Source organism: Lynx rufus, unplaced genomic scaffold, assembly GCF_022079265.1.
Source record: "Lynx rufus isolate CCGP_SWC_20201006 ecotype Redwood Valley unplaced genomic scaffold, mLynRuf1.p SCAF_9, whole genome shotgun sequence".
NCBI classification, from domain to species: Eukaryota; Metazoa; Chordata; class Mammalia; order Carnivora; family Felidae; genus Lynx; species Lynx rufus.
The window spans coordinates 56,724,476-56,738,358 of record NW_025814897.1 but is presented as its reverse complement, the minus strand read 5'-3'; the positions used below and the strand labels follow the sequence as shown (position 1 = coordinate 56,738,358).

Here is a 13,883-nt window from a genome sequence, read left to right as displayed (position 1 = left end):
AGGTTCGGCCTGTCAGCTCCCATTAAACGCTCTCCTAGCACCTTGTACTGTCCCTGCCTACAATTCATCACAGCTGTATTTAATAATTCGTGATTGGCGTGCACGCTTAGCTCCATATCTATCATTATACTGCTCACTCCATGGCGAACTGCATCTATCTCGCTCATAGCTGTAATCCAAGAACTTCGTTCGGAGCCTGTTCCCTGAGGGACTAATCTGTCTAAACCTGTGTGCATTCAGATTCCCCGCTCATTTTTGGTATTAATATTTAAAATTTCAACTGCAAAGACCTAATGATTTATAAAATATGTACATATCCATGCAACCTATGACATGTATAATATTGCCCCACTCTCTGGAGAAGGAAACTCAGGTTCAGAGACTTGAAATAACTTCACCAAGGTTACATAAATACTAAATGGAAAGGCTGGGATTTGAGCTGATGTGTATCTGATGCCAATACTTTTGGTTAATCCACTGCACCGTGGCTATCAGATCAGTAGCTGTGATTACTAATTTCCCTTATGTTCTTTACTTTTTCTTCAGAACTCCTCCCTCTTCGATCACCCCCAGCCCTAAAGATCTTTCCTGGTTAAAGGCACCTATGCTTCTGCCACTGCGTCATCTCCTCCTGCCTCCTCTTTTCCATCCTCCACATCCTCATCATCATTATCATCATCACATTTCCCCCTCCTATTGAAGTAGGAACAGACACAGAGTAAATCAGAATGTGCCAAACTGTGGGCCTCACCGTCATATCCCCAGAGCCTAGCTTAGGGTCTTATTCATAGGAAGTCCTCAACAAATATGAATTGAATTGAGTTGAAATGAATTGAATTGAATTCATTCATTAAGAAAGTAATACTCTCTACCCAAATTCCTCCATCTAGATAGAGATTAAGGTAGCATTTATAAAGTACCATCTTCTCATGGTAGAGCTCTCTTCCATGCTTTTCCTAAGTGCTGAATCCTGAGCAAGTGAATTGTGCCCTTTTAATGCACCTTTTAATCACACTTATTCCTTATCTATTTTTTTTTTTAAGCCTTGTTCCAGCTCCCAGGAGAACCCCACACAAAATTGTCATAGCAGCCACAGGCTGATATTACTTCACAATGGTGACTCTTGTACCTTGTATCCTTGGTTGCTACTAGAGATGGGTTGGTTACCCATTATATATGAAGACAAAGAAACTCTCTCACACATACATCAGTGCCCCGTTGCTTTTCAGTTGTAAGGAAACAAGAGAGTGACTATGTCACTTAGGAAGAATAAATGATGTGCTAAATAAGAAACAGTCAAACCAAGTATTCTCAGGCACTCTTTTCAGAAGGTTATTTGCTACTTAAATACAGAGTCCGAAACTTGGTAGCACGGTGTTCTGTCCTCAACAATATAGATCAGAGATTGGCAAACTATTGTCCATGAGCCAAATCCAGCCCTTGACCTGATTCTGTTCAGCCATGAGCTAAGAATCATTTTTATAGATAAATATTTGCCATCAATATGATGAGAGGGAACACTAATTTTGAACCTCATTTCAGCAAATGTTATTCCCTGTAAAAACCCCATTCTTCTCATTAGTAGACCTATATGACAAAATACTGTATTTTATTATTATTATTATTATTATTATTATTATTATTATTATATTTTAAATTTAAACACTAAAACTTCTGGGAAATTTGTTCTCTCTCTTGTTATAAAACATATAAGGGCTGCCCACGCCTAAAATATATATTATCTATCCCTTTACAGAAAGTTTGCCAGTTAATGCTCTAGACATTTCCAGATTCATCTCCTGCCATGTCACTCCTCATCCTCAGAACACTTGTCATATATGAATATATGTGGCTCCCCAAATACATATCTCTCTCTCCATGACACAGCTGTCCCTTCTGCCTGGAATGTGCCTCCTTTCTGCCTACCTGATTGTTTTGCCTACAAAATCAGACTGATCCTTTAAGGTCCAGCTCAGATGCTACCCTCCTTTCTGAAGTCTTTCCTGATCCTTCAAGTCAGACTCAGAAATACTCACAGAAAATCTTTGACCTAAGAATTTCATGGTTCTCTTCCCAGAAATTCAGAATGTGTGCATACACAAGGGCAAAATTACCTCTTTATATTAGCTGAGTGGTGCTCAAACCCGTCTAGGATAATGATGATGAGAATAGTTACCATTCATTGAGCACTTACTATGAGCTAGGTACTATGCTAAGTACTGTACATACATCACTCATTCATTTGTTCAATTAATTTCTATTAAGCATCTCCTAAATACCATGCACTAAGCTTGGTGCTGGGGGTGCAATGGTGAAGGAGACAGATAAGAGAGTCACAGACTTAATGGAATATTCAGTCTTCCAACAACTTTGCAAGGTAGGTATTATTGGTTCTCTTTCACTGATGAGGGAACAAAATCAGAGAATAGAGGTTAAGTAACTTGCCCAAAGTCATATAGTTAACAAGTGGTGAGTAGAATCTGAACAAAAGGCCCCAGATAAAGCTAGACATCTAAGAGGAGCTGAAAATTACTAGTAAGTATTGTACTCTTAAGTGGCCTTCTTTGTTATCTCATTGTTAAAGACCTTGAGGAAGGAATATATAGTTCCTAACCTCTTCCCTTCCCAATGGAACTAACTCCAGGCTTTTGACACAGTGCACAGGTACACCTCCTTCAGGAAGTGGTCCCTGATTCAGATTGAGTCAGACACCCCCCTTTCCTCTATGTCCTCTCGTTATCTTGTGCATATTTCTACTATTGAACATACTACCAACACTATAACTTTCTTAATATGTTTCTCTCACTAGACCAGGAACTTTTAGGACAGGTACTATGTGCAATTCACTTGTGTACCCAGGTCCTAATATGGTGCTTGATAAGTGACAGATGTTTGCTGAGTGAATAAATGAAAGACTTTCATTGGTAGCCTACTCTATTCCATTCTCTCAGTGATAACAATAAACGTGGCCGGTGCTTACTGTGATGGGTGAGAGTGTTACCTCCCCCTATCTTCATCACGACTCTTGAAGTGCAATTGTCTCCATTTTACGGATGAGAAAACTAAAGATTTTCTCAGTGTCACAAAGATTTTTAAGTTACACAGAAATGATTCAAACCCAGTTTTAGGGGCGCCTGGGTGGCTCAGTTGGTTAAGCATCCAGGTCATGATCTCACGGCTCGTGAGTTCAAGCCCTGTGTTGAGCTCTGTCTGTGCTGACAGCTCAGAGCCTAGAGCCTGCTTTGGATTCTGTGTCTTCGGCTCTTTCTGCCCCTCCCCCGCTTGCACTCTGTGTCTCTCTCAAAAATAAATGAAGATTAAAAAAAATATTTTAGGGGCGCCTGGGTGGCTCAGTCGGTTAAGTGTCTGACTTCAGCTCTGGTCATGATCTCACAGTTTGTGAGTTCGAGCCCCGTGTCGGTTCTGTCTGTGCTGACCTCTTAGAGCCTGGAGCCTGCTTCAGATTCTGCGTCTCCCTCTCTCTCTGCCCTTCCCCCACTTGCGTTCTGTCTCCCTCTCTCTCAAAAATAAATAAACATTAAAAAATAAAAATAAATTAAACTAAAAAAACATTTATTAATTTTTTTTTTTAAACCCAGTTTTAATGGTCAGCAAATCCTTCACAGGACACCAGGATGCTTCCCAGGACTCATCCCACCATCCCATCCGTGAATCTTCCAACAGAAGTAACCAGCCCTTATTGTGACTCTAGAGAGCTCTGGCCCTTGATTTGAAAGCTCAGCAGGCCCTGCCTGGTACTTTAGATACTTGCATCCACGTTACCTGCCTCACAAGATGGCAAGCTCCTGTGAGCGGGGACTGTGTGCTCTGCACATTAAATCCTAGCCCATAGATGCAGCCTTTTGCATGCTCTGAAGATGCTGCATTGAACTTGGAATAAAAATAATATTAAGCGCACTGCATTATGATTATGATAGTATGATCAAATAAATCCAACCTAATTCCCTGCTTTTACAGTATAAGCCTCTTTCACAATGGACTAAAAGCTCTGAAGGATAGGAGGGATTTAGAAGGAAGATGGGAGGAGGGCAAGAGAGAAAACCGAGCAGAATCCAGCCGCGGTTACATGTGGGGCTTGTCAAGGCCCAGCTCAGTCTGTGATTCGGCTAGATCACCTGCTTGGACCCCCCTGATTTTAATGTGTAACCAAAACGGAGAACCTCCAGGAAAAAGCATCAGGTGTGTGTGGGGAGCAGTGGGCAAAAATGCTGGAAACAGCAGATAGCTCGGATCCTTGAAGGCCTTGACTGCAGTCCGAGGTACTGGGCCTTGCCCTGGAGGGGAAGGGAATCCCCATTACCCTAGTTTTCATCTTTAAAGAGAGAGAGATATTCACTTTAAAGTCATTATGAAGTCTAAATAAAAAGATATGCTAAAGCAATTGACACGGAGTAAGCTCTCGGCAAATGAGGTCGAAATTCAATGATGTCTCTGTTCTCGCTAATGTGCTCCAACTTTGCTTTCTACCATTGTCTATCTTACATCTGCTACGATGGTTTAAGAGAACAGTTCTTACAGGCTAAGATGATTGTAAAAATGCACTCCAGGATATGCCACAACATCAGCCGACTTTTTGAAGTCACTGTACAAAATAGACAGTGACCACAGGGAACAGCACAGTGGAGGAGGCGGTGTTTCCAGGAGGCACTTATGGTGGGTTTTGTGGCTTGGGGCCCGGGCCCAATTTTCCCACCAGAAGAGGTTACGCCAGGCTTGGTCCTACAAAACCTCTTCGTTCAGCTTGGAAACAAATACACATCGACAATGGGCTGTGCTAGGACAGTGAGGATAGGGAAGAGTACTAGAGCGTTTTCTATACGTGTGGGATAGCTCCTGCAGGGGACACAGAGGCCAGAGGCAGGGGAGGTGGGAAGTTGGGACAATGGTGGGGCCTATGCTCTCACTCTCAGATGGGGCGACACACAGACACCAATGGTCTGTCCTTGACCGACTCTTCTTCTGCCTACACCTGCTGCATCAGTGCATGTTGGGCCCTGGCCTCAACATTCTCTTCTTCTCACCCTCTTTATTCCCCACCCACCCTGAAGTCTGTGGGTTTGATCCTCACAGCTCCGTGTCCAGAGCTTTTCCATTCTGCCTTTTCTCTTGAGCATCAACCTAGATCTCCATTTTCTTGGTTTGTACTTTTTTTTTTTTAATTCTTTGTTGAGGTATAACAAAGAATAAAGACCAAAAATCTTAATTTTTCGCATGTATAGATCCACATACCCAGCACCCAGATCAAGATATAGAACAATTCCAATATCTCAGACGTTCCCTTGTGCTCCTTCTCAACCTGTTACACAACCTACCCTCAGCGATCATCACTATTTTGACTTTCACCATCACTTCCTTTGACCGTGTTTGATAGTCATACAAATGGAATCGTTCAATAAGTGCACTTGTCTCTGTTCCTTTCATCCATCATTATGTCTGTGAGATATATCCTTATTATAGAGTATTGCAGTAAGTTTACTTCTCATATAACACTGGTCCTCATCAGGGGCAAGTGTTCCCCCTGCAGGGGGCTGTTGGCAATATCTGGAAGCATTTTGATTATCACAACTTAGCAAGGGTGAGGGTGCAGTGGGGAATGCTACTGCACGGAGTGGATAGAGGCCAGGGATACTACAATGCACAGGATAGCTCCTCACAACAAAGAATTATCTGGTCCAAAATATCATTAGTGCCAAGACTAAGAAACTCTGTGTTTGGTTTCCTATAGCTGCTAAATTGAATTACCACAGACTGAATGGCTGAAAACAATGCAAATGTATTATCTTTTCTTTAAGTTTATTTATTTACTTTGAGAGAGAGAGCGAGAGAGAGAGAGAGAGAGAGAGAGGCAGAAAGAGAGGGAGAGAGAGAATCCCAAGCAGGCTCCGTGCTGTCAGCATCGAGCCCAATGCAGGATTCAATCTCACAAACCAGGAGATCCTGACCTGAGCCAAAATCAAGGTGGATGCTTAACCAACTGAGCCACCCAGGCGCCCCCAAATGTATTATCTTATAGTTCTAAATTAAAAAGTCCGTAATGGGTCTCACTGGAAAAGATCAAGGTGTCAGCAGAAGCAAGGTGTTCCTTCTGAAGCCTCCAGGACAGAATCCATCTTGCTGCCTTTTCCAGACAAAGTCTGTGTCTTTTAACAGTCTAAAAACCTAAAGGCAGACAAGTGGGTACTAAGCTCTGACAGGGAAGTAATAGTACCATTTCTGAAGGGTATAAAGAATCTATAAAGATTCTAGGAGAAAATGTATCTAAGATTTCTAGCAGCCTGCTAGGCACATAGTAGTCACTCAATTAGCTACTATTATTATTTCTAATGGTGAAAACTAGCATCTTTAGTAAACATCAAGATAATTTTTTGGGAGCACAAGCTGGTGCAGCCACTCTGGAAAACAGTATTGAGGTTCCTCAAAAAACTAAAAATAGAACTACCCTATGACCCAGCAATTGCACTACTAGGCATTTATCCACGGGACACAGGTGTGCTGTTTTGAAGGGACACAGGCACCCCAATGTTTATAGCAGCACTGTCAACAATAGCCAAAGAATGGAAACAGCCCAAATGTCCATCGATGGATGAATGGATAAAGAAGATGTGGTATATATATATAAAATGGAGTATTACTCGGCAATCAAAAAGAATGAAATCTTGCCATTTGCAACTACGTGGATGGAACTGGAGGGTATTATGCTAAGTGAAATTAGTCAGAGAAAGACAAAAATCATATGACTTCACTCCTATGATGACTTTAAGAGACAAAGCAGATGAACATAAGGGAAGGGAAACAAAAATAATATAAAAACAGGGAGGGGGACAAAACAGAAGAGACTCTGAAATATGGAGAACAAACTGAGGGTTACTAGAGGGGTTGTGGGAGAGGGGATGGGCTAAATGGGTAAGGGGCATTAAGGAATCTACTCCTGAAATCATTGTTGCACTATATGCTAACTAATTTGGATGTAAATTTTAAAAAATAAAAAATAAAATTAAAAAAAAAACAAAAAAAACAAAAAAAGAGAATTTTTAGTTTGTTGGTTGAGGTCAACAATTTTCTTCATTTAGTAGAGAATTAGAAGCTCACCTGTTAGCATTTATACAACCGATAGAACTTGTAAAGCCAAAGTTGCATTGATTATAGACATGGCTATAATCTTATGGACAATTTATTTTAATCTTAGTGAACATTGACTGGAATATTTCAGTTTTGCATCTGGGAAATTGAGTGATTCTTAGTGATTATAGACTTAGATTTAGAACTATCACTGGCTTGACTTTTTTTTTTTTTTAACATTCATATATGCCATGTTTTTCCCCCTAAGAGAGCAACCAAGAATTGCCTGTATCTTATCTCCTCTCCTCTTTGTGGGTTAGTCTCAGTCAACATTATAGCTCTGAGAGTTAACTGCACAAGATCAACCAGTGATCTAGCAAAATGCTTTGTACACAGTAATTTCTCAGTAAAAATTTCCAAATAGGCATAAGGCATTGCTGAGTTAGGTACTCAATGTGGTTTCTGTGGTAAGTTTCTGTTCTGGTCCCCTCTGATTACTCCTTCTTTGTCTTTTTCATGGTTATTCCTTCTGCTGTCAGTACTTTACCCACCCCCACACGCAACCCCGCCAAATTCTTATATCCCTCAGGGCTCCATTCTCTGATGGCTAATTTTCTATACTCCCTCTTTGGAGATGATATAAATATGTATGCAAACATTCCAAATTTAAAAAAGCAAACCAAATTCAGCATCACAAAATAGATTTTTATACAAGTAGAATTTATCTCAGGAATGCAAAGATGGTTCAATATCAGAACACTCTATTAACAGATTCAAAAAGAAAATCATCTCAGCTGACGCAGAAAAAGCATTCAACAAAATTCAATACCCATCCACATTTTTAGAAACCCTTAGTAAACTACGATAAAGAGAAATTTCTTAACCTGATATGAAGCTATCTCATAAAAACACAGAGCAAACCTCACGCTTAACAATAAAACTTTAGAAGCATTTCCACATCTCAAGACAAAGATGCCAGTTTTCACCTACTATCAAAACCACACCTTGTCTCCTCACCAATGTAGCAGTACACACACACACCACAACACATAAATATTGGAAAGGAAGACAATAAATTGGTATTTGCTAAAAACATACATTATCTCCACAGACAGTCCAAGAAGTCTGAGAGGGTCTACAGACAAAACTAATTACAGAGTGTGATAAGGTTGCTGAATACAAGATCAACATCCAAAAATTAATACATATGAAGAATAAAAAATTAGAAAATGTAATAAAATATATAAATAAAATATAATCTTCATAATAGAAAGAATAATTTAAAATATCTTTGACAGGGGCGCCTGGGTGGCTCAGTTGGTTAAGCGACCAACTTTGGCTCAGGTCATGATCTCGCAGTTTGTGAGTTCGAGCCCCCGTGTCGGGCTCTGTGCTGACAGCTCAGAGCCTGGAGTCTACTTCAGATTCTATGTCTCCCCCTCTCTCTACCCCTCCCCTGCTCATGTTCTGTGTCTCTCTGTCTCTCAATAATAAATAAACATTAAAAAATTTTTTCTAATATCTTTGACAAAAAGAAAAGATGTTGGTGTGGCATTAACTCAGAACAACAGAATAGAACAGAGATCTCAGAAATATATCCAAGCATAAGGGACCTTTATATGATAGGGGAGATTCATGGAGATATTAGTGATGAAAAGTTGAACTTAAAAAGGATATTGGGATAAATGAGTTTCCATATGGGAAAAAAGAAAATTGGAACCCTACCTCATTCCATACATAAAATCCAGTTATATTGTTAAAGACTTAAATATAGAACAATAAAACTTAAAAGTGTGTGTGTGAGAGACACTTGTGGAGAAAATTACAAACTGTAAATGAAGGACATAAAAGACTTAAATAAATGGCAAGCAACATCATGTTTGTATATGAGAAAGCTAGTAATTTAAAGGCAGCAAATGTCTGCAAGCAATATTTCCCCAAGTAAAGCTTGAAGTTCACCTGTATCAAAATTAGGTGATACTAGACTGCTTGTTAAACTGTAGTTTCTTAGGCTCTACTTTAAACCTACTGAATCAGTATGCCTGAGGATGAGGCCCAGGAATCTGCATTTTAGGAAATTTGCCAGATCATTCTTTGGTACACTAAATTTTGAGAACCCTTGCCTTTGGGAAGTAGGTCATGACCTGAATTACACATTAGAATCACCTGGGACCATTTTTAAAATATTCAGATGCCCAGGCCACACCCCAGACCAATTAAATCGGCATTTCTGGGCAAGGCACCTGTGCATAAGCATTTTTTAAGCTCTCCAGTGATGCCAATGTGCAGTCAAGGTTGAGAACCACTGCCCTGGGTGAAGGTACATCAGGTCTGTTCAGTTTGCTGCCTGTCCTCATTTGAACATTTACTTCTAGTGCTAACCTAGTAGAGATTGGATTTTATCTTGATCAAGGCAGGTACAACTCCTTACATAAAGGTTTTAACTTATTCATTTGGTATCCCCAGCCCTCTATCTGATACATAGCAGGGGCTTGGTGGTCATTTTTTTTTTTGAAATAAATCCAACTAAATAAAGCTGAATGAAATGAATCAATGTGTAGATGGAAAAAAATGTTCACCAAACTCTAAATATTCTACTGGATTCAGCAAATCTGTATGGCACCTAGACACAGTGTTACACTGTGAGAGGTAGAGAGGTGAACTAAATACAGCCCTTCTCTCCAAGTGTTTGTGATCTGGTGGAAGGGGCAGATATGGAAAACAGCATCTTATACTCAAGCAGACAATGAGAAGTGTGCAAAGTATAAAAAGGGAATACAAGAAAAATTCGTTCTGAACGGCAAAGCCTGGAAGGTCTCCTTAAAGATTCAGCATCTGAGATTGGCCTCGAAGTATTGCTGAGACTTACCCAGGAAGAAATTAGGGAAATGGGCAATTCTGTCAGCGGGAGCCAGGTCAGACGGGCCTTTCTCTAACCTTCATGGGAGACTGTAGGGCAGATACTAAAGGTTCCTTTTCTTTCTGACTTCCTTGTTGCTACTCTCATTTGTCAAATACTTTGCCTCTGGTTTATTAATTCTACCTCCTGGTGCCTCAGCTGATTTCTTCCAGGAAAAGTTTCTCATTAGCATTTCTATGGGGAGCACCTGCCACCCCATCTATCCCTATTAACTGATGTCGAGGGCAATGGGGTTGACTGAGAGGGGAATTTTAATCCCCTCCTCATGACTCATCTCTTTTCTAATTGAGAATGCTAGGTCTAAAGTCACAAACAGCTGCCTCGTGAAATCCATCTTTAATATTAAAAATGATAACAGAGGCATGCTTTCCCGATTTTATAATATCATCTATGTCATATGAGTGTACTAAAGACTAATCAACTTCTTGATTGTGAATAATGAACGACATCTGAGATACCACTTAATGCAAAAATCCCAGGCTAGTGTGGATAGGTTATGAATTAGATTAACTAGTTGAATTCAGAAGTTTCCTCAAAATCATAGCGTCAAAGACATACGATGCTATCTACTAACTGAATAGTGTAGGAGAAAACCAATTAGTATGTATATGACTCTGCGTGCTGAATATATATTTTACATTATACACCAGAATGGTAAGCTGATGGATTATGTGTCTTTTCTCTATTTAAGCAAACTGCTCGCATTCATGTCATGTGACAGATGTCACTTGGAAAGCCCATGAGATGAACTAGTCACCATGGTGTAAGCCACCATGATTTATGTAGAGTGGCAGAAGAAAAGGGTTTGTAAATCAAATTATCTCTGAAATGGAACCCAACTTGGCTTCTAATAAGGCAATGTAAGACTCATCTCTGCCAGCCATGGGGCGTACTTAAATTCAGGAGATATTCGGAATCATAGCAAGGAAAAGAACATGAGGCCATAGGGAAGAAATATCAATGTTCCAGATAAGCCTACAATTTCCAGGCATCTTTTTTCTCTGTGGTATATCTGATTAATTGATTATCTTATTTCTTCATATCTACTTTCACCCAAAGTGCATTTATCTATGACTGGTCAATTTTTCTTCTGAAACAAAAAAACAATGTTAAATTTCACATCAAATCTGTCATGCACTTAAATTGTCCATTAAGGAAATTGATGTCTCTTAGCAACACTCATTCTCTTAATGCTTCAAAACCCTCCTGATTATACAGCAAAATGGAACTGCTGGCCCAAAAGTCACATGCATAATTAAATTTTACAGAAGACCCAAATGAGAAAAATAATTTTTTTGAGGTGCTTAGAGATTTTTTTTGATAGGTTGGTGGAGTTCTGATAGTCACTAAAATAATCATTCTCACCAGCTGCAAGAGCATAGCCTTCCCCCATTCAATCCCATCACTTGCAGTATATTTCTAAGTATTTTTTTAATGTTTATTTATTTTAGAGAGAGAGACAGAGTGAGAGCGGGGGAGGAGCAGAGAGAGAGAGAGGGAGACACAGAACTCAAAGCAGGCTCCAGGCTCTGAGCTGTCAGCACAGAGCCCGATGTGGGGCTCAAACTCACGAATGGCGAGATCGTGACCTGGGCCAAAGTTGGAGGCTTAACCGACTGAGCCACCCAGGCGGCCCTGAGTATATTTCTAACTGTAAAGCCTGCCATGTTTGCTGTACAGGTATGGTAGGGTTTTGTGGGGAAGAGGCCAGATGGAACAAAGGTACAGGCCAAAATATTTGGAGGGTTGTATCTGAAGGGTAGGTCATTCCCTGACTGTCCAGCCAATAATCCATGAACAAAGCGAGTCCGACTACCTTGGAAACATAAACTGAGGAGGATCACCAAAGGAGATTTGAGAATTTGGGATCTCTCTTGATTGGCCTTGACTCCGTGGAGGTGAGGAGGGGTAGTTCCTCTGAGAAAGCGAGGTGGGTGTTAAAGTTCCACCCACCTCAGGGTAGTAGGATGGGAGTAGGAAGATGAGGAGACCGGATCCAAAATCTGTGATGTCGGGCCAATCGCAGGGCTCTCGGGGAATGAAGCGGGGCCCGCCTGGTAAACAAGAAAGCCAGGGCAGAGTCGCAATACTACATCTTGGCTTTGTTGTTTATGCTCCTTGTCTATTTGCTCCCTTCCTTTCTTTTGGACCGTCTCTTGGTAGTGGCATGAAGAAATTGTGAAAATTCCACTCCTGATGGCTAGGAGCCAAGGAAAACAATCTTGCCTGACCGAAGCCATGGAAAAAAAAAAAAGTAGTGCACTCCTGGGGGACCACTGTGGTCGTGATAACAATAAACCAAGAGAGAAATGCCAAGTGGGAGGTGGAATTCAGGAAGATGGATTAGGAGCCAAATATTAGCTGCCCCCTCTCATCGGAGAATGCTTTCCAGAGTCAAAATCTGGGAGAGAGAGGACTTTTGTCTTAAAAAGGAAGGATATCTATCTATACTATGCTTCGCTCAGCATATGAGGGAGTGGTTGTTACGTTCATTGGAGAAAGACATCAGTCCGACATGAGGCTACATATAGTGTCTTGGCAAAAGGTACTAACTCTGCAGTCCCCCCAACCACAGTCTCCTGCAGGAAGGAGGCAACTGGCTGTGGCATTGATGAAGGACCCCATAAGCCACATTTTGAACACCGCTAGCTCATTTATTCATCATGCACATCTGTTTCCCCAGAGACCCTACAGCCCAATATTACATGTCAGAGTCAAATGTGATCTGTTAGCTTCTTGATCTGGGTTAAAACATTAGGGCAGGATGGAGAACTAAGCACTCACAAATACATATTATTGGATATATGAAGGGTGAGAAAGCAAGTTGGAAGGGCTGAGGCTGCAGCCGAAGGAGCATTCTAGAAGGATGGAGAGAGGGAGAGGGTATGAGAGATGGAGGGAGGGAGGGAGAGAGAGAGGCAGAAAGACACACACACACACACACACACACACACAGAGGGAAAATGGATATGCCCTTTCTTGGAGGCATTCATTTACAGGGAATTTAAATGTGCTAAAGAAGGGCTTCTCAGTGGTAGCAGAATGAGCAACACAACTAGGGAAGATAAAGGGAAAGGAGAAAGGAAATACATCAACAGGGGAAAAGGCTGGAGGTACCTAGAAAGTGGAAATCAGGATAACGAGGCGTCATGCACAGGTTGTAATGGAACTAAGACATTGATTTCACCTACGATGTGCCAGGCATAATTCTCCTCCTCAGCATCTCATGTAATCCTCACGATGTCTAGTGCGGTACCAGGCATATAGTAGGCGCTCTAAAATATGTCGAATATTAATGTTTAATAAATGAACAAGCAATTCTAAGAGAACAGTCTATCATCAATCGCATCTTACAAGAACCGGAGGCTAAGAAAGGTAAAGAAATGTGCTCAGTGTGTCACAGGTACTAAGAGGAGGAAGGAATCTGACTTCAAAAGCCTGATGTAGAAGGAGGAGGGTGATTTCCAAGAGCCCTGCCGGGATTCTGGAAAAGGGTGTGGTGCTGGGATGTCTCCCAGGGACTGAGAGAGGGAGGAAAGAATGAAAGGCCAAGTGGACTGGGCTACGGAGGAGGAGGACTGGGCATTTGGAAAGAGTGCCTTTTCTAGGAGGATGGGGCCCTGCGGGAAGGCACCAAGGCCAGCGGGCAGCAGCTCAGCCAGCAAGGGGCAGCATCCAGGCGAATGCAGCTGGTGAGGTGGGTGGGGCAGAATGGCACAACCTGTGAAGAAACAGCAAAGGGTCTCTGTTGAGCAGGCAGGGATCTGAGGTGGGGGGAAAAGTGGCTAAAGTGGTATAGGGAAAGACAGGGCAGGCCGGGATGGATAGCGCTAACAGCCTTCCCGTAAGAAAGCAGAAAGAAGCCAGCCCTGGAAGGGTGTCT

At 41.4% G+C, this 13,883-nt stretch overlaps 1 protein-coding gene across 1 annotated transcript in view; it reads right to left on the bottom strand.

Annotated features, from left to right (window-relative positions):
* The window catches only part of MAP6 (microtubule associated protein 6), a 74,949-nt gene that overhangs the window by 60,013 nt on the left and 1,053 nt on the right, over window positions 1–13,883 (bottom strand). The window lies entirely within an intron of this gene.